The sequence below is a fragment of the Aquarana catesbeiana genome, linkage group LG04 (assembly GCF_042186555.1).
Source record: "Aquarana catesbeiana isolate 2022-GZ linkage group LG04, ASM4218655v1, whole genome shotgun sequence".
Taxonomy (NCBI): Eukaryota; Metazoa; Chordata; class Amphibia; order Anura; family Ranidae; genus Aquarana; species Aquarana catesbeiana.
The window spans coordinates 387,265,412-387,291,168 of NC_133327.1; the positions used below are offsets into that span (position 1 = coordinate 387,265,412).

Here is a 25,757-nt window from a genome sequence, read left to right on the forward strand (position 1 = left end):
ACATTACATTTGCATCTTCAGAGTAAAGTAAGAAGAAAATAAGTCAATAAAAATGTAATAGCAGACCTTTTTCTTGGTAGAAGGTCATCAGACATCACACAGTAAGACCATACAAATAGACAATGTCATAATGTAAAATTTTACATTTATGCAATGTCTTAGTTCACCTTTAAGTAAAAATAATAAATGGACATATTTTTGCAGGTAAAAAAATGTGCATTTATAATTTTTTTTTCACAGGAGCCTGCAAAGTACTACACCTGCAATCAGTGGATCATGGGTGCAATATTTGTCTCCTGAACACTCTCCCTCCAGCTTTTTTCTTGTACTGCCATATGAGCTTTTAGTTAGAAGCTTCTCCCATCCTTTGGAACTCTCTACCCCAATCTGTCCGACTGTCCCCTAATCTATCCATCTTTAGACGATCCCTTCTCTTTAAAGAAGCCTATCCTGCTTTTAACTAATACACTGTTTTACTTCCTCCATCAGCTCATCCCCCACAGCTATTACCTTTTGTATCAATTGACCCTTCTTTTTTAGATTGTAAGCTCTAATGAACAGGGCCCTCTGATGTAGCTGTAATTTCTGCCTTTATTTTGTTAAGCGCTGCACAAACTGTTGGCGCTATATAAATCTTGTATAATAATAATAATAGAAGCTGAAGAAAGATTCAATGGGCTACGAGTGTGCTGATCAGTGTGCATGTAGTCCATTGAAAAACAGAGCTTGCAGTTTATTAATTAACAGGTCACTGTGAATGAATGAAACCTCTGTGTGGGCGGAGCTTTACACATCCACACCGATAATAAACATGACAGCAGGTGTGGGGGAGAGGGGGGGGTTCCTTTAAGAGCCGCCAGAGGGCGCGTGCGTGCAGCCGAAGGGGCGCATGTGCACCCGCTGCACGGTGGGGGACTCGATGCTCGTGGCCAGCGGTCACGATCACCAGCGGTCACGATCACCACCAGCCACGCACAATCACGTGCACGAGTGCCAGCACGGGGATTTGTGTGTGTAAACACACAAATCCCTGTGCTGTCAGAGGAGAGGAGACATGTTGTTTGTTCCTAGTAAGTAGAAACAGTGAAATGTCTCCTCTCCTACTCAGTCCTATCCCCATACAGTTAAAACACACGGAGGGAACACACATTTAACTCCTTGATCTCCCCCTAGTGTTAACCCCTTCCCTACAGTGTCATTTACACAGTAATCAGTGCATTTTTATAGCACTGATCGCTGTATAAGTGTCAATGGTCCCAAAAATGTGTCAAAAGTGTCCGATCTGTCCGCCGCAATGTTGCAATACTGCTAAAAATCGCAAATCACCGCCATTACTAGTAAAAAAAAAATCATTCAAGAAATCTTTCCCATAGTTTGTAGACGCTATAACTTTTGCGCAAACCAATCAATATACACTTATTGCGATTTTTTTTTACCAAAAATATGTAGAAGAATATATATTGGCCTAAACTGATAAAGAAATTTGTTTTTTAAAAACATTTTTGGGGATATTTATTATAGCAAAAAGTAAAAAATATTGTTTTTTTTTTAAATTGTCGCTCTTTTTTTGTGTATAGCACAAAAAATAAAAACCGCAGAGGTGATCAAATAGCACCAATAGAAAGCTCTATTTGTGGGAAAAAAAGGACACAAATTTTGTTTTGGTACAGCATTGCATGACCGCGCAATTACCAGTTAAAGAGATGCAAATTGTAAAAAGTGCTCTGGTCAGGAAGGGGGTAAAACATTCCGGGACTGAAGTGGTTAAGGAATGTTAAAAGTTTTATGCATCTATTTGTTATATTCAGGGCTAAAAAGAGAGAGAGAGAGAGAGAGAGAGAGAGAGAGAGAGAGAGAGGGAGAGGGAGAGGGAGAGGGAGAGGGAGAGGGAGAGGAAGAGAGAGAGAGAGAGAGAATATCATATGGCAATGTAGGGCAGTGCAGCGTGCTGCCTTACTTTGTCATGAATGAAGTGTACATTTTGTACACTTCAAATAAAGTTTATACAAAACAAAAAAGCAATAGCTTCTGGAGAGGAAACTGCAGCGCTTTACCGCTCCAGCAACTGAACATTGTGCGTGAATTCAGCTAAAATGTTAATATGTAAAATAAAGGCAACATACAGTGGGGACGGAAAGTATTCAGACCCCCTTAAATTTTTCACTCTTTGTTATATTGCAGCCATTTGCTAAAATCATTTAACTTCATTTTTTTTTTCCTTATTAATGTACACACAGCACCCCATATTGACAGAAAAACACAGAATTGTTGACATTTTTGCAGATTTATTAAAAAAGAAAAACTGAAATATCACATGGTCCTAAGTATTCAGACCCTATGCTGTGACACTCGTATTCTGTCCATTTCTTGTGATCATCCTTGAGATGGTTCTTCACCTTCATTTGAGTCCAGCTGTGTTTGATTATACTGATTGGACTTGATTAGGAAAGCCACACACCTGTCTATATAAGACCTTACAGCATACAGTGCATGTCAGAGCAAATGAGAATCATGAGGTAAAAGGAACTGCCTGAAGAGCTCAGAGACAGAATTGTGGCAAGGCACAGATCTGGCCAAGGTTACAAAATTTGGGATGACCAGAACCCTTCCTAGAGCTGGCCGTCCGGCCAAACAGAGCTATCGGGGGAGAAGAGCCTTGGTGAGAGAGGTAAAGAAGAACCCAAAGATCATTGTGGCTGAGCTCCAGAGATGCAGTCGGGAGATGAGAGAAAGCTGTAGAAAGTCAACCATCACTGCAGCCCTCCACCAGTCGGGGCATTATGGCAGAGTGGCCTGACGTAAGCCTCTCCTCAGTGCAAGACACATGAAAGCCCGCATGGAGTTTGCTAAAAAACACCTGAAGGACTCCAAGATGGTGACAAATAAGATTCTCTGGTCTGATGAGACCAAGATAGAACTTTTTGGCCTTAATTCTAAGCGGTATGTGTGGAGAAAATCAGGCACTGCTAATCACCTGTCCAATACAGTCCCAACAGTGAAGCATGGTGGTGGCAGCATCATGCTGTAGGGGGGTTTTTCAGCTGCAGGGACAGGACGACTGGTTGCAATCGAGGAAAAGATGAATGCGGCCAAGTGCGGGGATATCCTGGACGAAAACCTTCTCCAGAGTGCTCAGGACCTCAGACTGGGCCTTCCAACAAGACAATGACCCTAAGCACACAGCTAAAATAATGAAGGAGTGGCTTCACAACAACTCCGTGACTGTTCTTGAATGGCCCAGCCAGAGTCCTGACTTAAACCTAATTGAGCATCTCTGGTGAGACCTAAAAATGGCTGTCCACCAAAATTTACCATCCAACCTGACAGAACTGGAGAGGATCTACAAGGAGGAATGGCAGAGGATCCCCAAATCCAGGTGTGAAAAACTTGTTGCATCTTTCCCAAAAACACTCATGGCTGTATTAGATCAAAAGGGTGCGTCTACTAATTACTGAGCAAAGGGTCAGAATACTTAGGACCATGTGATATTTCAGTTTTTCTTTTTTAATAAATCTGCAAAAATATCAACAATTCTGTGTTTTTCTGTCAATATGGGGTGCTATGTGTACATTAATGAGGAAAAAAAATGAACTTAAATGATTTTAGCAAATGGCTGCAATATAACATAGAGTGAAAAATGTAAGGGGGTCTGAATACCTTCCATCCCCACTGTATAAAGTAAATTGTAAAAATATTCCATAAAACATCAGCCTAATGTAGCAATAACTCTTGGTGGAGCTGCTGGTTTAAAGCGGGCTGTTACCGTCACCTTCGTTACCTCTATTTCACCAGAACCGGGTCTAGGGTCCCGTTGAGTTTAATACCAGACACTGTAGGCACCGGACACTTGAGTATCTTTTCCAATGCTTTAATAAACGTAAATTGAAGGAAGTAGCAGGAAAGAGGTAGAAGAAGAGTTGCAGGGAAGCTCAAATACCTTTTCTTAGTGTAGTATTAGGAATTGAAAGCTTGTAGATGAATGTACTCTCTCTTTAGAGTTGAATCTTTGCCTGCCTGGATAGGTTTCTCTCACTAACCTAGCAGCCAGCACGCAGCACAAACAAAAGTCTCTGCCACAGACTTGATTGGAACAAAACCCGTACGATCCTCTGCCACAGGATGTAATGGTTTATGATGAACAGCAAACATAGCACTAGAACCTTTAAGCCAACCCAGCAGTACTATGCGGTAGGTTACTTTAGGATGCATCCTCCAACGGAGTCACCAGGCCCCTCTCCAGACCAGCACTTTGCATGATCCTTCCATGACGGGTCCTCCCCTGGGATCTTCTCAGTTGTCCAGCTTCTTCCATCTAGGACAGACAGCCCAGGACCATTCCTCTGCCGCTGTGGTAGGCCCCAGACAGGCTTCTAGGCCCACCCACACACTGCAGCGACGTGGGCCTCCTGGACGGAGGACCACGAGGTAGTACTCCTAGCACATACCTGTCGGCCAGGAGGGCCAGTTGGTGGAACAAAACGAACCCTAAAACATGGCGTCTGTCCCATAAATACCCTCTCCCAGAATGCAACTCGGAGGACCACCTCCACCGAGTTATCTCTGGGACAGAGGAGCACTCATACACTTCAGCGCATTGCCTTTCCAACACCGACCCATGGTGACAACGACACCCACAGGCGCAGTGTGAAACTACATGCAACTCAGCCAAGCTGGAACAGAGGCAAATCTGACTATGTATAAACAGATAACCCACTAAATTTACCTATAAGCAGTAGTTGAAAATCTACCAGCGCTACATACTCCCCCCACCACAATAGACGTTGTCCTCAACGTCTGTCAAAATAACTCCCAAGCCTGAGAGTAGGTATTTGAACTTAAAACTTGCATGAAGGGGAAGAAAGAAGAAAAGACAGTATAGAGATATTACAGTTTCAACACTTATACAACAACATGTTCCCATCCGCAAACAAGATCACATTATGACTGTCACAACCCCACTGTCTAGCTGAAAAGCCTAACAGCTTGATAGGAGATCCAATTATTCCTGAAAAAAAACAAAGTTAGACACACACTAAATATATACAGTACCCTCAATAAACAGATCAGGAGCAAAGTCTCATTCCAAAAGAAGAATGACACTTTCTTCCCGTATATCTTTTTCTTTTTAATAAAACGAACTGAAGTAACTTGAGAAGTCCATCCCTTATTTTTTAAGCAAATCACATCCTTTCAATAAAGAAAATCCAGCTAGCAAAGAGTCTTTGGATTTAGAAACACTGAGATGAACATTACCTCTTGAGCACGAAGATCTCTAAACACTGACACTCTCTAACTATACACCCCAAAGTTCTTTTGTTCATAATCACCAATAAAACCGAGGATCTGGCAATGTCAGTTTCTTTCCCAGTTTATCCACTGAAGTGATAAAGTACACAATATCATCTTTTCCTGGTCTGAAAATGACCACTTTGTCAGCATAGATGTGCCGACCATAGTTCCAGTGTAGGAAACATCCACTGAAGCGTTCGTCCATGGCCACAGAATATCCAGTTTTCCGGAAAGGTTTTGGTACAGACAAATAGTTCCAAACAGCTTCACTGTACCACAGTTCCCGGTTGGCCTCAATTTCCTGCATAATTTCCTGAGTAACATAGGGAAACTCCAGACCATATTCTGTGGCAACACGTTTGGTAAGCACTCTCTGTAAACGTGCAAGTTTAGGCAAATATCTATTTTTTCCCAAACCAGGAGGCACACAAGAGTTCGGTGATTTACTCACCATAAACCCGACGGGTGTTGGAAGCAAATTAGCAACTTTAGACAATGTCTCTTTGGTAGAACTGTGCGTCTCCACACAAGGTGATGTCTTCCCAGAATCCATGGCTGTCCACTCTGAGAAAGTCAAGGCAGAAGCAACATCTTCGCCCTGGGCCCACAATAGTTCCTGTGACATTGTCTCAAACAAATCATCATCACTGGAGAGATCTGACATGGAATCTATCTCCAAGTCTCTCAACTCTTCTGCTGGCAAATATTTACAAAGAGTCCCAGATATGTCCCCCTTTGATCTCTCACCCGTTCCTGACGTGGATCCATGTATTTCTCCGGCTCCAGTTCAGGTAGTCTCTGGGGTAGGCCTCGACCACGGCCACGGGAAGCCTTTACATATCCCACCTTCCTCTGGACAGGTGCAACGGGGATAGGTGTAGTAGACGTGGAAATGAAAGTAATGTCCGCTGATGAAGTAGTGACAGCGGTATCTCCCTCAGGAACACTCTCGGTAGCAACAGGCGAAATCACGGTCTGTTGTTCTCCAACAGCAATGGTAGCAGCTTCCACTGTGGCAATACCTGTAGCCCAGTCCACCCGATAAGCACGGGGCGACATAATAGGTTGCTCCACTATGAACAAATATTCTCTGCACTACAAACAACGAACAAATGGACGGAGATGTATGGCCAGTCCTTCACATTTGTGGCAAAGCATGCCCAGTCCTTCAATATCTCCAACTGTGTAGAGAACAAACCTCCCCTGCGGTTTCAGATGAATGCCGGTATCTGTCAGCAGTGTTCCGGTCAGCATAGCACCTGCAGCGTTACTTGTAGGGAACATCTTAGGTCCCATAGTTGGCAGTATCAACGGAAAAGAAGACAAAGCTGTACTCTGATCTTCTCAGCACGATCACGAGGCCTCTCTTCTCCTCTAGCGCCAAACACACACACATGCGTCCCACGCGGCAACAAGTAAGTTAGGCTCCTCCCACTTGTTCTTCTGATCACGTAGCTCCCAGGCTTTTACTTCTCACCCACAGCCTACGCAGTCAGAAATAAAGTCCTGCACTTTAACCCCTCCTTCTCTCCAAAAATTGACAAAGTCCAGAAACATATTCCAATGTAAACTCCCAGTGAAATACTTCTCAGGGTTGCGGGAGGTTGACGGCTAACAATCCCGGACGAGCCCCCACATGTAGCAATAACTCTCGGTGGAGCTGCTGGTTTAAAGCGGGCTGTTACCATCACCTTCGTTACCTCTATTTCACCAGAACCGGGTCTAGGGTCCCGTTGAGTTTAATACCAGACACTGTAGGCACCGGACACGTGAGTATGTTTTCCAATGCTTTAATAAACGTAAATTGAAGGAAGTAGCAGGAAAGAGGTAGAAGAAGAGTTGCAGGGAAGCTCAAATACCTTTTCTTAGTGTAGTATTAGGAATTGAAAGCTTGTAGATGAATGTACTCTCTCTTTAGAGTTGAATCTTTGCCCACCTGGATAGGTTTCTGTCTGTAAAATTCCATTCTCCCACTGATCAGTCAACTCCGGTCATGTTGATTAGAAGACAGATTTATTACAAATGTATCGACACATAGGGATGAACTCTCACAGCAAGGAGTTCTGTGTAGAGTCATACAGGAACCCTTTACGAATGCTATTTTATAGCAGTATTTGGCAAGCTGCCATTGGCTAAGGCACACTGGTGACTCATGGTGCATTGTCAGATTTATTGTCAAATCCAGCGTGTCTTTCACAATATTTTCTATTATGGTAAACTTTTGCTAGTTCTTTAAATATTGTTGTAGGTTTGGTTGGATACTAAGCAGGTTGCATAAACAATAAGTTAGCGCCATTTTAGCTAGAAAAAGAGCATATAAGGAACAAGGCAAATGTCGATATCACCTGTAATTCTTTGCATATTTCTTATCATTCCCTCCTCTGATATCTATATTTGCTTTCTCAATTTATTACTTCAGTGCAGGTCCGTTCCACAACTGGGTTTTCAGACCTTACTTCATTGAGAGGAGTACTCGCATCTTCATAGATATCTTCTCCTTGGGGAACTGTGTGGTACATTATCCTGGTCATGGCTGTCTCAAATAATCTTTGAGAGAGTCCTCAGATACAGGGAATACAACAACATCCACAAATGACTAAGATGGCTAAAACCACGGCAATAGAGATCAAACATGAGGTGGCAAGTCCAGTCCATTTCCCAAACCAACCTTCAAGCCAATTTGTGAATGGATCATTAATACCCGAGTTTTTCGCTAATTCATTCGATAAAGCTGTCAATCCTTCGAGGGCTCTAGTCACGGTTCCTCCAGGAGCTGTAATGTTAAAAATAAAGGTGCAACACATACCACCAAACATTTTACAGACCCCTCCTCTTTCTGCTAGGACCATATCTAATGCCATCCTATTCTGCCATGCCGTCAGAGAGGTAGGGGCTAATTGCTCTGCCAATCCCTTAACTGCATCCCTGGTGTAGTTTACAAACCTTTGTTGGTTATAGTATATATAGTTAATCCAGTCAACATTTTTGTTTACTGTCACCCACCAGAGAAGAGACTCAAATCCAGCTGCCACTTGGTTCCTAGCCTTAAACTTGCTTGGCACTTCACGCGGAACCCCAATCTCATCTATGTAGATCTGGGGGTCAAAATACCCTGCAGGAGAGGTGTCCCTTCTGCTCCTTCGGTGACCCTTCTTCCAAGGGGACTCTGACAGTAAGCGCAGAGGCATTGCCAGCTGTACCAAGGTACAATCCCCTCGGGAATTGGCTGGGATTCTCGCTCTGAGCCTCTTATCTCCACATAACCATCAGACGTCTGCCCTCTGGGTGTCATGCTCAACCCAGTCGTCACCCTCTCCTTTTACAATGTTGTTAATCCTATCCATGCAGTAGTCAACCAATAAAGACCCCAAATCTGTGCCACTCTCATTCCCCGGAAGTGCAAAACAAGTAAAGTTGTCAGGGTATTCCGTGAGAGCAGGGGGTATCTGAAGTTTCTGAACCTGGGGAAACAACAAACTTAACGTGTGACAGGGAGTGTTGGTGTCAGGTTTGTATGTTTTTTGATATAGCTTTAGCATACACCCTAAACCATCTGGATCTGTATTGTTATTTAAGGGAAAAGGCACTGTAGCCAGCTGGGGTCTGGCCCCTGCACAGACCAAGCAGTTCTTTTTTTTTAAGGATGTTAGCAGTATAGATTAACCATTCAAGCCATTCATTCTAATCCTGGTATCCTGTTTCTAATGTTATAGCTTCTTCCACTATGAGATTGGTGAATCTCGCTGTGGGTCCTAATACCTCTACTGTAAGTCGGTCCTCATTATCTAATTCTTTCTTCTTATTTGTCTCATTCTTTGGTTTGACTTCAAGGAAGAATTTTCCCAAAGGGTCAGTTCCTGATATCCAAGCTCCTACATGGTATAACCTCTGATCTTCTAGTTTGGGGTCCTTCAGGGAAATCAATAATATATTGCAATTCTTTGGTTCTGTACAGGGAGAGTGGGCTGCTTTTAGATATGGTTAATCTATTCTTTAAATCTCCTGCTGCTGGGATCTCATATCCCCAATCCTGGGCTGCAGTTGTCCACATGACTGAATCCCAAGTAGTACACCCGGTAGTTCCAGCCAGGTAGCACAAGTATTTGTCTGCCCAGGTTAACTTGCTTGCTTCTACCTTATCTCCACAATCTGTCATCTGGCAGAAATCCACCTGTATAGTACTGGTGGTCCTTCAACAAAGGTGAGGTTCAATGCTTTTCCTGTCTCTTCCCAATTGATTGGTTCCACTATCCTCCCGTGTCTCCTACCTCCACATATAGAGGCCTCTCCTAGAGTCACCAATGCTCCCACGAGGAACAAAATCCCTACCATCCTATGTGAAGTGAGGGGGGCCTAAATAGGGCCTTTTCTTCACCAAGGTTGAGACAAGCAGACCTTTTATCTGCCTCCCTTTGTAGTTGGACTTTCCCCCTCCTTCAATCTTTCTGTCCCTACTCTGCCTATGTTTACCTTTTTACAGTGTGATTGGTGAATCCAGATAGTCCTTTCAGCAATTCTTACTGCAGTACTTGATATGGCCCGTCCCACTTAGGGGAGTGTCAATGCTTCTTTCTGATCACCTTGATGAGGACCCAGTCTCTGATTTGTACTTTGTCTTCTCCTATGGGCTCTCCTTCTGGAATGGAACACTCTTGGTTACTTTGTTTCTGTTTTAATAACCTTAATATTCTGCTAAGGTTCTCTCCCCTTCCTCTGTGTGGGTTTCATTTGGTAATAAAGGTCTTTTATGAGGTCTACCATACATCATTTCAAATGGACTCAGCCCCTCTTTAGTGGGGGTGATGTGCATGCTTAAAATAGCTAGTGGGAGACAGTACATCCAATTTTTCCCTGTCTCCTCCATAGCCTTTTTTAGCTTGCTCTTTTATATCCCATTATGTCTTTCTACGAGCCCTGCTGACTGAGGGTGATATGCACAGTGATTCTTTACTTCTATACCCATCACTTCTGTTAGGTGTTTTATGGTCTGATTTTCAAAATGTGGACCATTATCACTATAAATCTTCTCTGGTATCCCAAATCGTGATATCTTTTAGTAAGGCTTTGGATACTGTTAAGGCGTCAGCACTTCCTGGAATATCTCTACTCATTTGGTCAATGCATCAATGATTTCCAAACAATATTTCTTCCTTTTCACATTTGTCTAATTCAATAAAATCCATGCAAATGTGTTGGAATGAATATTGCGGTGTGGGGAACTTCCCTTTCTGTGGTCTTATGCCTCCCTGAGCATTGTCTCTTGCACATATAATCCATTGAGAGCAAAAAGTTTTTTTTAGTAGTTAGTGAAGCCATAGGCTGTACATACCTTATTTGACATCTCAGTCATCCTTGTTTGACACATGAGTTACTCCATGTGTCAATACTGCTGCATACCTAAATAAGGATTTTGGCAATTCCAGCTTTCCTTCAGGTGATGTGTTATCTATTATTGTGCAACCTTTTGTTTTCCAATATTGTTTCTCCAAAGGGGATACATTCTGCTGTATATCAGTAAGGACTGTATGATCTATCTCTATGATTTCCTGTTCTGTCATGTGTCACTCCTGCATATCCAGTTACACTTGTGCCATCTGGATTTTTCGTACTGGAGCCATCAACAAAAAGTGTCATGTCAGGGTTAGATAACGGTACATCTTTCTAAACGCTTCATGGCAGTACCTTTTCAGCAGTACAGCAGTACACGCTTCATGGCAGTACCTTTTCAGCAGTACAGCAGTACAGTCATGTTTATGACCATCAGTAGGAAGTGGTATTAGTGTGGATGGGTTTAATGTAGTACATCTCTGTATTGTTAAGTGAGGTTGTGTCAAAAGTATTGTCATAGTTTTGTAAGGCTAGTATTGATGAGCTAGAAAGGACTTGTTTTAGGTCAGTATTGAATACCCGGGGATCCAAGCTCTACAAAAATTTGTCATGCCCAAAAAAGACATCATTTATTTCTTTGTTTCTGGCTTCAGCACCTGGAGGAGGACTCAAATTCTCTCCTCATCCAGGTGTTGACCTTCTTTTGAGATATTATACCCTTAATATTTGACCTGCTGTTTCCACAACTGGAGTTTAGTTTTTTTTTACCTTATGCCCTTGGTATAACTGCCTGGTTAACAGCTTGTAAATCCTGTACCATTCTCCAGCCTGTGGAAGGCGGAGCCTTCTTAACAGGAAAAAGAGGGGTATTGCAGGGGCTTAAGGGGGTATCTCCTTCATCACCTTGCACAAAAAGCTTTACTTTCACATTTTTTTTTCCATCGCTTTCAAATACTTCTCAGAATGCTTAACATATTGCAAAACATCTAAAACTGATGCAGTTTGGTAAGTAACCATGTTTTTAACAATGTAATCCTTATGATCCTGTTTTAATCCATTAACAAAAGCTATCTTTAGCTGTTGTTGATATGCACTATTCACATCCTCAGCTTCGGGGCGCCCAGAGAACACTTTAAAAACTTCTCGTAGTTTATTTAGATAATCACTGACACTTTCCTTGTCTTCCTGTACAGTCATATTAATCTTTTGCCAGTCAGTTCATTATTGCATCTCCGATAGAAGGCAGTCAATCTGTCTGTCAAATCTTGGCTATCAAGGGCCAGTGGTTCCCCTCTTTGTCGAGGGGGCACTTTGGCTACACAGGGGTCCCAATTTCCCTTTACTGATGCCCAATCTGATCCTAGAACCCTTCTTAAAGCGGGGGTCCACCTATCTATCGTTTTTTTTTTTTTTGAGTTCATTCACAAACTTTTCTTCTCAGCATTACATACTCACATATTGTGTGTAATATGTCCGCCTGTGTCAGATTTCGTCAGAAAGAATGACTTATATTATTCACTGCAGGCGGTTTCCATCTTCATTGTGGGCATTTGAAGCCCACAAGCATTTATTTCCTGGATGTGGTGAATGCTGTGCTCCCAGCATTCACCTCTCGTTCCCGCACATGCTCAGTGGCATCCTGGGAAGCCTGAGACTAGCTTCCAGGAGTCTGGGATCGGCTAGTAACATGCCTACTCCCACGGGAGGAGAACCAGGAAGTGCAAAGAAGAATAGAAAAATAAAAGGTAATTGCGGCGATTTAAATTTTTTTAAACGGCATGTCAGCATCTAGGCAAGGAAGAGAATACATACAGATATTGTTCAAAATATGGGTGGAACCCCGCTTTAAGGCCCTTTCTACTTTGACCCCGTTTAGCCTATAACTGTTCCAGAGACCTTCCATATTTTCAATGATTTCTGGGGCCCCAAACTTAGGATATTTAATATGCTCGGTAGCCTTCTGCACGTCACTCTCAGTCCATGGTCTAAAAACAGTCATAGTTAGGGGCTGACCATTTTGTCTACCTCTTTGCCCACTAGGGGCAGTTGGGCTTGGCATTTCTCTTTTGTTCTCCTTCCTTCTACTCTAATTCTATCGTGCTCCAAGCAGTATTCTGCCATTTCTAATCCATACTTCTTTTTTTCATTTATGTATTTATTTATTTTTATCTTTGGGTCCTAACAATTTAAGCTTATCCACCAACTCCTGACAACCTTTCACAGTTAGTTTATTATTGAATCCCAACTTCCTTTCCCACTTAGCACAATATTTAACAGACTTTGGTTATTTGCTATGCATACATTTCTTATCTCCTTCTAATGGCACATTAGGAACACAACAGCAGCATAAGGCACAAGACATTCTTTTACAGAAACTATTCCCCATGTCTCTGTTTTTTTTTCCTTGAGTTTAGAATACAAGACTGGTAATTCTACTCTCAAACTTTGCCAAAATCCATATAAAACAGCAAACAAAGTCCAAACTCTCCAAACAGGAAACAAATATATATATATATATATATATATATATATATATATATATATATATATATATATATATATATATATATATATATATATATATATATATTATTTACTACAAAGTACAGTTGGTCAAAACGAACAGTATTATTAGTCTTCTGATCAGAAATTTTTTTTTTTTGCACACACACACATACAAAAGAGGAAGTGCACTTAGGTGTCTGTGAGGGGGCTGGGGAGGAGTGGGCGAGTCCAGTTTTTTTTTTGTTAATCACAAGTTTGCAGCCAGACAGATCATAAAGTGGGGCTTTTATCAACCTGTAAACCACCAGACTAGCAACCCTTGGATCACGGTAACAATAAGAATATAAGAAAAGCAAAAATATCAAGACTCCCCACACATAAAGTTAGCAGTAAGGTTAAACATGAGGAAGAAAGAGCGAGAGTTAGTCTCATGATTTAACAAATGCAGCAAAAGGAACAGTGCAGGAAATATTGCTCTCGAGAGAAAAAGAGAAAAACAATCGATCTATGGGGGAAGTGTTTCTGATCAAGTTAGATTGATTCCTGCTCGTACATTCACTTCCTCTTTTGTCCCAACCACCACTCAGTTAGAAAGAAAACCTGAAATGGCCACTGTAACTCTCTGTAATCTATCCAGATTACTTGTAGTCACTATTCACAACAATTATCAACCATCTATCATCTATCATCTTTCGGTACCTTACATTTTTTGTAATCTGTCTCAGACAGCGGGCTACGTCTATATACCATAGGCAACGTCTCCAAGTCCCTCTGTCTTCGGCCCCTGTGTCACCTAGATCTTATACAATCAACTACAGTGTCGGCATACTCAATAAAAACCCAAATCACCTCGAGTAGAAGAGAAAAGAAGAGAAAAGAAAAGATCTGTCTTACCTTTCACAGACCCGGAGGACTGGATCAGAAGTCCAGGAGTAGAAGTCAGGTGTGGATCCCAGAGCCGACCAGCCTCTTTTTACCACTTAACTTAGGTGGGAGGACCTAGGTTTCGGCGAGAGGGAGTCTGATACTCACCGATATTTTGGACGGAACCATTCGATCCACCGCCTAATCCTTACTTCCGGCTCAAAGGACCATAATGTCTGTAAAATTCCATTCTCTCACTGATCAGTCAACTCTGGTCATGTTGATTAGAAGACAGATTTATTACAAATGTATCGATACATATGGATGAACTCTCACAGCAAGGAGTTCCGTGCAGAGTCATACAGGAACCCTTTACACATGCTATTTTATAGCAGTATTTGGCAAGCTGCCATTGGCTAAGGCACACTGGTGACTTATGGTGCATTGTCAGCTTTATTGTCAAATCCAGCGTGTCTTTCACAATACTTCCTATTGTGGTAAACTTTTGCTAGTTCTTTAAATATTGTTGTAGGTGTTGGTCGGAACAAAGCAGGTTGCATAAACAATAAGTCAGCGCCATTTTAGCTAGAAAAAGAGCATATAAGGAACAAGGCAAATGTCGATATCACCTGTAATTCTTTGCATATTTCTTATCAGTTTCTCTCACTAACCTAGCAGCCAGTACGCAGCACGAACAAAAGTCTCTGCCACAGACTTGATTGGAACAAAACCCGTACGATCCTCTGCCACAGGATGTAATGGTTTACGATGAACAGCAACAATAGCACTAGAACCTTTAAGCCAACCCGGCAGTACTATGTGGTAGGATTACTTTAGGATGCGTCCTCCAACTGAGTCACCAGGCCCCTCTCCAGACCAGCACTCTGCATGATCCTTCCATGACAGGTCCCCCCCGGGATCTTCTCAGTTGTCCAGCTTCTTCCATCTAGGACAGACAGCCCAGGACCATTCCTTTGCTGCTGTGGTAGGCCCCAGACAGGCTTCTAGGCCCACCCACACACTGCAGCAACGTGGGTCACCTGGACGGAGGACCACCAGGTAGTACTCCTAGCACATACCTGTCGGCCTGGAGGGCCAGCAGGTGGAACGAAACGAACCCTAAAACATGGCATCTGTCCCATAAATACCCTCTCCCAGAATGCAACTCGGAGGACCACCTTCACCGAGTTATCTCTGGGACAGAGGAGCACTCATACACTTCAGCGTGTTACCTTTCCCATGGTGACAATGACAACCACAGGCACAGTGTGAAACTATATGCAACTCAGCCAAGCTGGAACAGAGGCAAATCTGACTATGTATAAACAGATAGCCCACTAAATTTACCTATAAGCAGTAGATTGAAAATCTACCAGCACTACACTAAATAACTTATAAGCTAACTGTACCCCTAAAAAGACTAGTAACATTTGACACTGGAGCTTTGGAGATAGCACACAGGCACGAGCCTATCTAACCTTACTGTGCAACAGTAAGACTTAAAGAATAAGTTACATGTTCCACCCGTATTACATGTTCCAGCAGCTGCAGCCATTTCCCCTCTCCCCCCCTCCCCAGTGACAGTGGACAGGCATCTTGAAAAAAAACGTTCAGGGCCGTGCGGGGCTCCGCCCACCCGCATCACTCATTCACAGTCCTCTGTGAATTGGAAACTATGAGTCCCAGCAGAAAAAAGTTGAGGATGGCAGATCCTCACAGTAGCCTTCTATAGAGACACCAGGGTTAAAGGAAAAATAAATACTCAAAAACAATGTAGTAAAAAGTAACATTAAGATAAAAATACCACACTACCACCAGTGCAAAAGATAAAAAAGACAACATTGTCAATGTGGATATATGGAGCTGCTAGCAGCACACCTGAATCATGCATGTATTTCACCAGGATGGGGATTGAATTTCAATTGAGCTGAACGATGTAAAGCACAGATTGCACAGTGAAGATTGCAAATAGGTTATCACTGCTGAAAAACTGTGTATAGGTTGCTGTTCATGGATCTGTCATTAAATGGTCACCCCAAGGACAGGAAATGCCTGTCAAGGTGGGTGTCACAGAAAATGAAAGCCTGGATGGATCACTGTTGCAGGATCAGCGATGTAATTGTGCAATGAAAAGGCTGGAACTGCACTCAGGTAGATGATACAAACAATGAAATCCTCCCCAGAGAAACTCAACTGTCTCTTGGATTGGGGAATGTACGGGCAGATCAGGTGTCAGGTGTCAGTAGGTCCACTCAATGAAGACAGGAGGAGATATAAGAAAACCATCATTGCCAAACCTTGAAAGGTAAGATCTTTACTCACTGTCGGTGAGATACATCTGTAGCATATAGATAGAGTATTTTCTAATTGTCCTTCTTTCTAATACTGCCAATGTGTTTTCCTATTTTTAACGCATAGTGTCAAGACTATACTCACCGAGGCCAAGATGCCGAGAGCGGCTCGCCCTTACGACCACGCGCACCCGAACCCCTGGAAGTGATACAGGGAGTTGGGGGCACGTGGAGGCACGGGCTTCCGGTAGTAGCAGGATTCCCGAAAGGCCGGAGGGAGGTCCGGGTAGCCGTTGGTTACTGAGAAACTGTAAAGACAAGAAGTTAGATCCGAACCGGGGTTTCAGGCAGGGCAGAGTCCGTAATTCAGGCAGAGGTCAGAACCGGGGTATCAGGCAGAGCAGAGTCCGTTAATCAGGCAGAGGTCAGAACCGGGATATCAGGCAGGGCAAAGTCCGTTAATCAAGCAGAGGTCAGGGGTATCAGGCAGGCAGAGTATTCGTTTATCAAGCAGAGGTCTGGGGTATCAGGCAGGCAGAGTATCCGTTTATCAGGCAGAGGTCAGGGGTATCAGGCAGGCAGAGTATAGTTCATTTATCAGGCAGAGGTCAGGGGTATCAGGCAGGCAGAGTATAGTCCGTTTATCAGGCAGAGGTCAGGGGTATCAGGCAGGCAGAGTATAGTCCGTTTATCAGGCAGAGGACAGGGGTATCAGGCAGGCAGAGTATAGTGCGTTTATCAGGCAGAGGTTCAGCACAGGTTCACTAAGTATAATAGGAACAACTGCAGGTACAGGGAACAGGGCACAGCTGACGACAAACCAGCAACCCGACTGGGTGCTGGAGCCGTCAGATGTAGCCCTCCATCGGGCCGCGAACGGGTGTACGGCGTAGTGCGAGTCCACCGCGCATGCGCCCTGGAGCCCGGCGGACGGAGGCGGCCTGTGCCTCCTGACAGTGCCCCCCTCCTAAGGGCGGACACTGGACGCCCAGGCTGGACATCAATTCCGGATGGTCTCGATGGAAAGCTTGAATTAAGCGTGGTGCATGCAGATTCTTTGCGGGTTCCCAAGAATTGTCCTCAGGTGGGTATCCCTTCCACTGGATCAAATACTGCAGTTGTCTGCCCTTCTTCCTACAATTAAGGATGGACTCCACCTCGAACTCATTCTCCCCATCCACCCTAATTGGTGGAGTAGGAAGTTCTCCTCTTTCTGGAAAAGTGCTGTCCACCACGGGCTTCAGCAAGGACACATGGAAGACAGGATGGATCCTATACGTTCTTGGTAACGCTAACTCCATAGCCACAGGGTTGATAATCCTCTTGATGGGAAAAGGACCAATGAACTTGGGCCCCAGTTTCCGAGAAGGCACGGATAGTTTAAGGTTGGTGGTGGACAACCAGACCTCCTCTCCTATATTAAAGGTTGGGTTCTCCCTCCTGCCCCGGTCATACTGTTCCTTGTAATCCGCTTGGGCTTTTTGCAACATGTCTTGAATCCTCTGGAAATTAACTTGTAAAGAGGTTATTCTGTCATGCACTGCAGGGACTGCTATCTCAGGAACATCGTTGGACAGAAACGTGGGGTGGAATCCGCAATTTGCCCAGAAAGGCGTTTGGTTGGTAGTAGCGTGGACGGAATTGTTATAAGCGAACTCCGCGTATGGTAGAAGACTTGCCCAATCATCTTGGGATCCTGAGCAGAAACACCGCAGGTATTGCTCTAGGGTCTGGTTCGTCCTCTCCGTTTGGCCATTGCTCTGAGGGTGGTAAGCTGATGAGAGGCAGACCTTGATATCTAGGGCTTTGCAGAGCTCCCTCCAGAATTTGGACGTAAATTGTACACCCCTGTCTGACACAATACTCTTTGGTACACCATGGAGCCTGATGATTTCCTTCAGAAAAATATTGGCCGTCTCCAAGGCCGAAGGAGTGCCCTTCATGGGCAGAAAATGGGCCATCTTGGAGAGACGGTCGACCACGACAAAAATGGTGGTAAAACCCCCCGAGGCGGGCAAGTCCACTATGAAATCCATGGATACGTCAGACCGTGGCCGTTCTGGAATGGGCAGGGGTTTTAGTAGACCCCAAGACTTGGCGTTTTGACCTTTGTTCCGCTGGCATAGAGGACAAGAAGCCACATATTCCTTGCAATCCCGTCTCCACCCTGGCCACCAAAAAGAGCGAGAGACCAGCTCGGACGTCTTCCTTATTCCAAAGTGCCCTGCGAGTTTATGGTCATGGCACATTTTAAGGGTTAGTGACCGTGTCTCCCGAGGAACAAAAATTTTCCCACAGATCCAAAAAAAATTTCCATTTCTTTTCAAGGATTGTATCTCTGGTTCCATACAAGAGTTAGACGATGATTTGATGGATGACATCAAGTCCACCTGTGCCATCCCAAGGAAGTTTTGAGAAGAGAGGATTGTACTAGGTTCTGGAGTCTGGGAATCTGCTGAGAACATCCGCGAGAGTGCGTCTGCCTTTCCATTCTTTGTGCCAGGTCTGTAGGATATGTGAAAGTTGAAGCGCGAGAAAAAGAGAGCCCAACGAGCTTGTCTAGGTTTTAGCCGCTTTGCTGTCCGTAAGTACTCAAGGTTCTTATGATCTGTAAAGATCATCACTGGGTGTAATGCGCCTTCAAGCAAATACCTCCATTCTTCTAGAGCGAATTTTATGGCCAGCAGCTCCCTGTCACCCACGTCGTAGTTTAATTCCGGTGGGCTGAGTCTCCGGGATGCAAATGCAACGGGGTGAAGGATGGCTTTGGGCCCTTGTCTTTGGGAAAGAATTGCTCCTGTTGCAATTTCCGAGGCGTCCACCTCCAGTACAAATGGCTGAGAAGGATCGGGGTGGCGAAGAATTGGAGCAGAACTAAACAGGGTTTTCAATTTTAGAAAGGCCACTTGTGCGGCCTCGGACCACCGGAAGGAACCGTGCTGGCGGGTTAGCTGGGTGATGGGTGCCACTATGGCCGAGAATCCGATAATGAATTTCCGGTAAAAGTTGGCGAATCCTATGAACCGTTGGACCCCTTTTTTATCGGACGGAGCTTGCCACTCCTGAATGGCTTGTATCTTTTGGGGATCCATTGCGATCCCGTCTGCTGATATGATGAACCCCAGGAATTGTACCACTGATCTCTCGAATTCGCACTTCTCCACTTTCAAATAAAGCTTGTGCTGCTTCAATATGGTAAGGACCTTTTTGACGTGCCCCTTGTGTAGCTCAATCGTGGAGGAAAAAATGAGTATATCGTCTAGATAGACAACAAGGAAGTCATCCAGGTATTCTCGGGAATATATCATTGACTAAGTGCTGAAAAGTGGCTGGAGCATTACACAGCCTGAATGGCATCACCAAGTACTCGAAGTATCCAAACCTGGACCTGAAGGCCGTCTTCCATTCATCCCCGGCTCTGATTCTAACAAGGTTATAGGCACCCCGGAGGTCTAATTTGGAAAAGACCTTGGCGGATCTGAATCGTTGGAAAAGCTCCGGGATAAGCGGCAGTGGATACCTGTTCTTGATGGTGATATTATTAAGCTGCCGGTAGTCCACACATGGTCTAAGGGATCCATCCTTCTTCCCGACAAAGAATATCCCTGCTCCGGCAGGTGAGGACGAGGGACGTATAAAACCTTTTTCTAGGTTCTCATTGATGTATTGTTTGAGAGCCTCCAGTTCAGTCTCTGAGAGGGGAAAAATACGACCGAACGGAATCACTGATCCCGGCAGCAGATCGATCGGACAGTCATAAGGCCGATGAGGTGGTAGGCGGTCGGCCATCTGTTTATTGAAGACCTCTTGGAACTCAAGATATTCGGGGGGAATCTGCTGGAGCTTGTCTGACGGAACAGTAACCGTAGCACAAACTTTTGGAATCGAAGGGAGGCAATGCTCAGAGCAATACGGACAGGAGAAGGATACCGCCTTAGTGCTCCATTGGATCTGTGGATCATGAGCCTGTAACCAGGGCAGGCCTAAGATGACTGGAAAAATGGGAGAGTGAATGAGGTCAAGCCGTAGGAGCTCTTGATGCCCGGAGTCAGTGGTTACTAGAATAGGCCGAGTCTCCTGGGTGATTGGGCCCGAACTAGGAAGAGACCCGTCAGCCAGATGCACTTGTAGACCTTGAGCTTTCGTTTGCAAGGGAATACGTAGGCTGCGGGCCAGGGCTGCATCCATGAAGCAGCTACAAGCTCCCGAATCAATGATGGCGGGTAGGTGAGACTCCCCTTCCGGTAGCTGCAGAGAAACAAACAACATCACGTAAGATTTTGGAGCATTATTGTCTTGGAAATTCATCAATTTTGGCTGAAGAAACTTACTGGGCCTTATTGGACAGCTGCGCAGGAAGTGTCCAGCTCCCCCGCAATAGAGACACAAGTTGGACTGCCGTCTGCGTTGCCTCTCTTCTGAGGTTAGTGGAGCTCGGACCAGGCCAAGCTGCATGGGCTCGGCCTCGGGAGGTGTTGTAGGAGATGGTGACGGCATGAGTGAGGCTCTGAATGGCGTCCACGTAGGGCGTGGACCCTGGAACCGCTCCGAGCGACGTTCCCGCAGGCGCCTGTCCAATTTTGTAGCTGCCTGAATTAACTCTTCCAAGGAATCAGGAGTCTCCATTCTGGCTAGTTCATCCTTGAGGAGTTCGGACAAGCCTTGACGGTACTGGTAGCGCAGAGCCGGCTCGTTCCAATTTGTGTCGGCCGCCCATTTACGGAATTCTACCGTATAGTCTTCAATTGGTCTCTTCCCTTGGGACAGGTGGTGTAAGATGGCTTCAGCTGTGGCCATCCGCTGTAGGTCATCATAGAGTTTGGACATACTCTCGAAGAAGGTATCTATGGAGTTTAACGCAGGACTTCCCTGTTCCATTAAGCCTTGGGCCCAGGCCTGAGGTTCTTCTGACAGTAGTGAGATTGCGAATCCTACCTTGACGATCTCCGATGCCAACGTCTGGGGCTGAAGGGCAAAGTAGAGAGAGCATGCGTTCTTAAAAGCCCTGAATTTTTTACGGTCCCCTGAGAACCGTTCAGGTGTAGGGACCCTAGGTTCAGGAAGCGCCATGACAACTGTAGGTTTGGTGGTGGCCTGAGGAAGCGGACCTTCACTGCTGGGTGCGGGAGCTGCAGCGGCAGGAGGGAGTACCCCAGTAATTTGTTGGAGGCGGTTGTCAATCTGAGTATACCCCTCCTGTAGTTCCTGAACGGAGTCGGCCAGAGTGGAAACCTGCTGACACAGGATCTCCAAAGGAGAGCGCGCTCTGTCGGCCTCGGACATCTGGCTGGTTTGTACTGTCAAGACTATACTCACCGAGGCCAAGATGCCGAGAGCGGCTCGCCCTTACGACCACGCGCACCCGAACCCCTGGAAGTGATACAGGGAGTTGGGGGCACGCGGAGGCAAGGGCTTCCGGTAGTAGCAGGATTCCCGAAAGGCCGGAGGGAGGTCCGGGTAGCCGTTGGGTACTGAGAAACTGCAAATACAAGAAGTTAGATCCGAACCGGGGTTTCAGGCAGGGCAGAGTCCGTAATTCAGGCAGAGGTCAGAACCGGGGTATCAGGCAGAGCAGAGTCCGTTAATCAGGCAGAGGTCAGAACCGGGATATCAGGCAGGGCAAAGTCCGTTAATCAAGCAGAGGTCAGGGGTATCAGGCAGGCAGAGTATCCGTTTATCAAGCAGAGGTCAGGGGTATCAGGCAGGCAGAGTATCCGTTTATCAAGCAGAGGTCAGGGGTATCAGGCAGGCAGAGTATCCGTTTATCAGGCAGAGGTCAGGGGTATCAGGCAGGCAGAGTATAGTCCATTTATCAGGCAGAGGTTCAGCACAGGTTCACTAAGTATAATAGGGACAACAGCAGGTACAGGGAACAGGGCACAGCTGACGACAAACCAGCAACCCGACTGGGTGCTGGAGCCGTCAGATGTAGCCCTCTGGCGAGCGCGTCAGCGTGACGTGCTGCCGGGCACCCACACGGCCACGGCGCGCACACGGGGACCGCCGTGCACCTGCGCGCGCCGCACCATCGGGCCGCGAACGGGTGTACGGCGTAGTGCGAGTCCACCGTGCATGCGCCCTGGATCCCGGCGGACGGAGGCGGCCTGTGCCTCCTGACACATAGTCTTGCCGATATGGGCCTCTCCACACGGGCAAGTGAGCATATAAACCACTCATGTAGTAGATCAATTTAAAAAATCACGGATCTTAAATAGTTTTTCCCCAGCCGAACTGGCGAAAACATTCATCCTATCTACATAACCACAGATAGCACATTGACCACATGGATACATTCCACACAATGGCGGAAGTTCAGTAAGCCAATTAGTAGTCTGTGTCCATCTTAACTCTGAATGGACCAAGCTATCTTTCAGATTTTTGGCACGTTTAGCTACCACCAGAGGGTATGGGCCCACAATCTCACCCAAGCGTGGTGATTTGGTAAGCACATGCCAATGTTGGTTCAAAATAGTTTTCACCTGGTTCCACTGATCATTCTTTCTGGTGAATTGATGTATGTCTGCTTCTGGTCCTGTGCCTGTGTCGTTTGGAGAAGCTCCAATCAATCACAAGAAAATGCCCTTTTTCTGGCCTTCCTAATACATTGATGAGAGTATCCCCTCTCCCTGAACCTTGTATACATCTCCTGAGATCCCTGACGGAAATTGTCATTTGTAGAGCAGTTACGTCTAATACGAAGAAACTGCCCAACAGGTATTTCTCTGATCAGGGAGGGGGGGATGATGGCTTTTGGCCTGAAGCAAAGTGTTTGAGGCTGTCTTTTTTCAAAAGGTTTTAGTATCAAGTTTATTCTCCTTCAAAGGAACCTGTAAATCAAGGAAGGACAGCGTACTGGTATGGCATGGGAAGGTTAGATAGATGTTCCTGTTTTTAGTATTGAGTTCTTCCATAAATAGGGACAGCTGAACATCAGTCCCATCCCATACCATGAGGACATCATCGATGTACCTCCAGCCACAGAAGACTATGGCCGGGGTACATCGAGGAATGGTTCTTTCTATCTGTTTGATCATTGTCCCCTAGTACATTTGATCCATTTGCACTATATTATATATGTGTATATTATTTTTTGGTATAGTTGTGTGTCCTTTTATATATATATATATATATATATATATATATATATATATATATATATATATATATATATATATATACACACAATTACAAAGTGGATAGTCAATTTATTTTTTTTATTTCAGGAAATACTGTGTCTGTATGTTACAGATGTGATGAGTGTTCATTTGAGGAGTGTGTGCTGAGGACATCTGGATGTCATACGCAAGTACAACATTATATGAATGGGTATTTAAGGCACCCTCCCCCAGCCCCTTCTTGCTCTGAAGAAGCTTGCGCTCATTGGCGGGCGAAACATGTCAGTGTGACATAATCTCCGTGGTCGGAGAGCTGCTTATACAGACACCCGTGCTGATATTATAGCCGTTAGATATGGATCTACACTAGCTGGGAAACAACAAACTGTTTATTTGCCTGAACTATCTGCATTAATATGGGACTGACAGACACAGTGAAAGCAAATGTGCCATTTCACCAACAGTGAGTAAAGATCTTACCTTTCAAGGTTTGGCAATGATGGTTTTCTTATACCTCCTCCTGTGTTCATTGAGTGGACCTACTGGCACCTGACACCTGATCTGCCCGTTCATTCCCCGATCCAAGAGACATATCCTGGTGGTGTGAATGAAAGACATGCATGATTGCGGTGTGCTGCTAACAGCTCCATGTATCCACATTGATAATGTTGTCTTTTTTATCTTTTGCACTGGTGGTAGTGTGGTATATTTATCTTAATGTTACTTTTTGCTACATTGTTTTGAATAAAGTATTTATTTTTCCTTTAATCCTGGTGTCTCTATAGAAGGTTACTGTGAGGATCTGCCATCCTCAACTTTTTTCCAAATGCTTTTCCTTCAAAGAGACCACACCTGATGTAATCAGGAGGTATAGGGATTAAGGAGTGGGGATAATTCCATGTATTTGGTGATCCTCTGTTTCAGTATGTGGCTATTGCAGTGGTGATTTTTACTTTTTTGTTGCCTTTGTGGCTGTTGGCTTGTAGTTTTCAATGAACTACCACGGCGCTGTTAAGCGCCGTGGTAGTTCATAAATTCTTCCTGTCAGTAAGTATCTGCTTGCTTGTAAGAGGTACAAGCAAACAGAAACGCTGACTGTCTGCAGCAGACCTGCATGGCATCAGCGGTCTGCTGATTGCTGGTGCAATGCTTTACAGCAGTGGTCATCAACCCTGTCCTCAGGGACCACTAACAGGCCAGGTTTGCAAGATAACGGAAATACATCACAGGTGATATCAGTGATTGCAGTATTCTAGTCTGCATCTCCCCAGGGTAATACATAAAACCTGGCCTGTTAGTGGGCCCTGAGGACAGGGTCGATGACCACTGCTTTACAGGCTCCCAAAACAAAAAACCTGCAAAAAAAACGCATTTATTATTTTTTGTTAAATGGTGAATTTATCCTTTAACCACTTGGTGCCCACACTATAGCCGAAAGACAGCTACAGCGTGGGCTTAAAATACTGTTAGGGTGTCCATGTACGTCCTCCCATTCTTGTGCTTCCGGCGCCCCCCTGGGACTCGGCTGATTACTGATTGAGGTAAAGGGCCTTTCACAACGGGCCCTTTACCACATGATCAGCTGTCAGCCAATGATAGCTGATCGCGGAAGTAAACGGAAGCCGGTTATCGGCCTTTTTTTTCCCTCACGCTGTCATCGTGAAAAAAAGAAGAAAGTTGTTAACCGGCTTCTGTTAGAGGGACATCAGTCCCCTTAGTGCCAACCAGTGCTGCTAATCAGTGCCCTTCGTTGCTGCTAATCCGTGCCCACCAGTGCCATCTATCAGTGCCCATCAGTACTGCTAATCAGTGCCCACCAATGCTACCTATCAGTGCCCATCAGTGCTGCCAATCATTGCCCATCAGTGCCTCATCATCAGTGTCACTTATCAGTGCTGCCTACCAGTGCCTATCAGTGCCCATCAGTGCCACCTATCAGTGTCCATCAGTGCCACTTATCAGAGCCCATCAGTTTCGCCTATCAGTGCCAACTCTCTGTGCTGCCTATCAGTGCCCACCAGTGCCACCTATCAGTGCCCATCAGTGGCACCTATCAGTGCCCATCAGTGCCGCCTCATCAGTGGCCCATCAGTTCCACCCATCAGTACAGCCTGATCAGTGCCTCCTGATCAGTGCCCATCAGTGTCACCTATCAGTGCAACCTATCAGTGCAGCCTATCAGTGCCCATCAGTGCCACCTCATCAGTGCCCATTAATGAAGGTGAAAAATTACCTTTTTGAAAAATTTTATAACAAAATATGAAAAAAAAAATATTTTCAATTTGTTTGTTTAACAAAAAATAAAAAACCCAGTGGTGATTAAATACCACCAAAAGAAAGCTCTATTTGTGTGAAAAAAATGATA

The 25,757-nt window shown here is 45.0% G+C and overlaps 1 long non-coding RNA gene across 1 annotated transcript in view; it reads right to left on the reverse strand.

The window, feature by feature from the left end:
* LOC141141524 (uncharacterized) overlaps positions 1-25,757 on the reverse strand; it is a 65,996-nt gene that overhangs the window by 37,033 nt on the left and 3,206 nt on the right. Inside the window, exon 2 of the long non-coding RNA XR_012244116.1 lies at positions 23,873-23,987. This is a non-coding gene — a long non-coding RNA (uncharacterized lncRNA). The remainder of the gene's footprint in view (positions 1-23,872; positions 23,988-25,757) is intronic.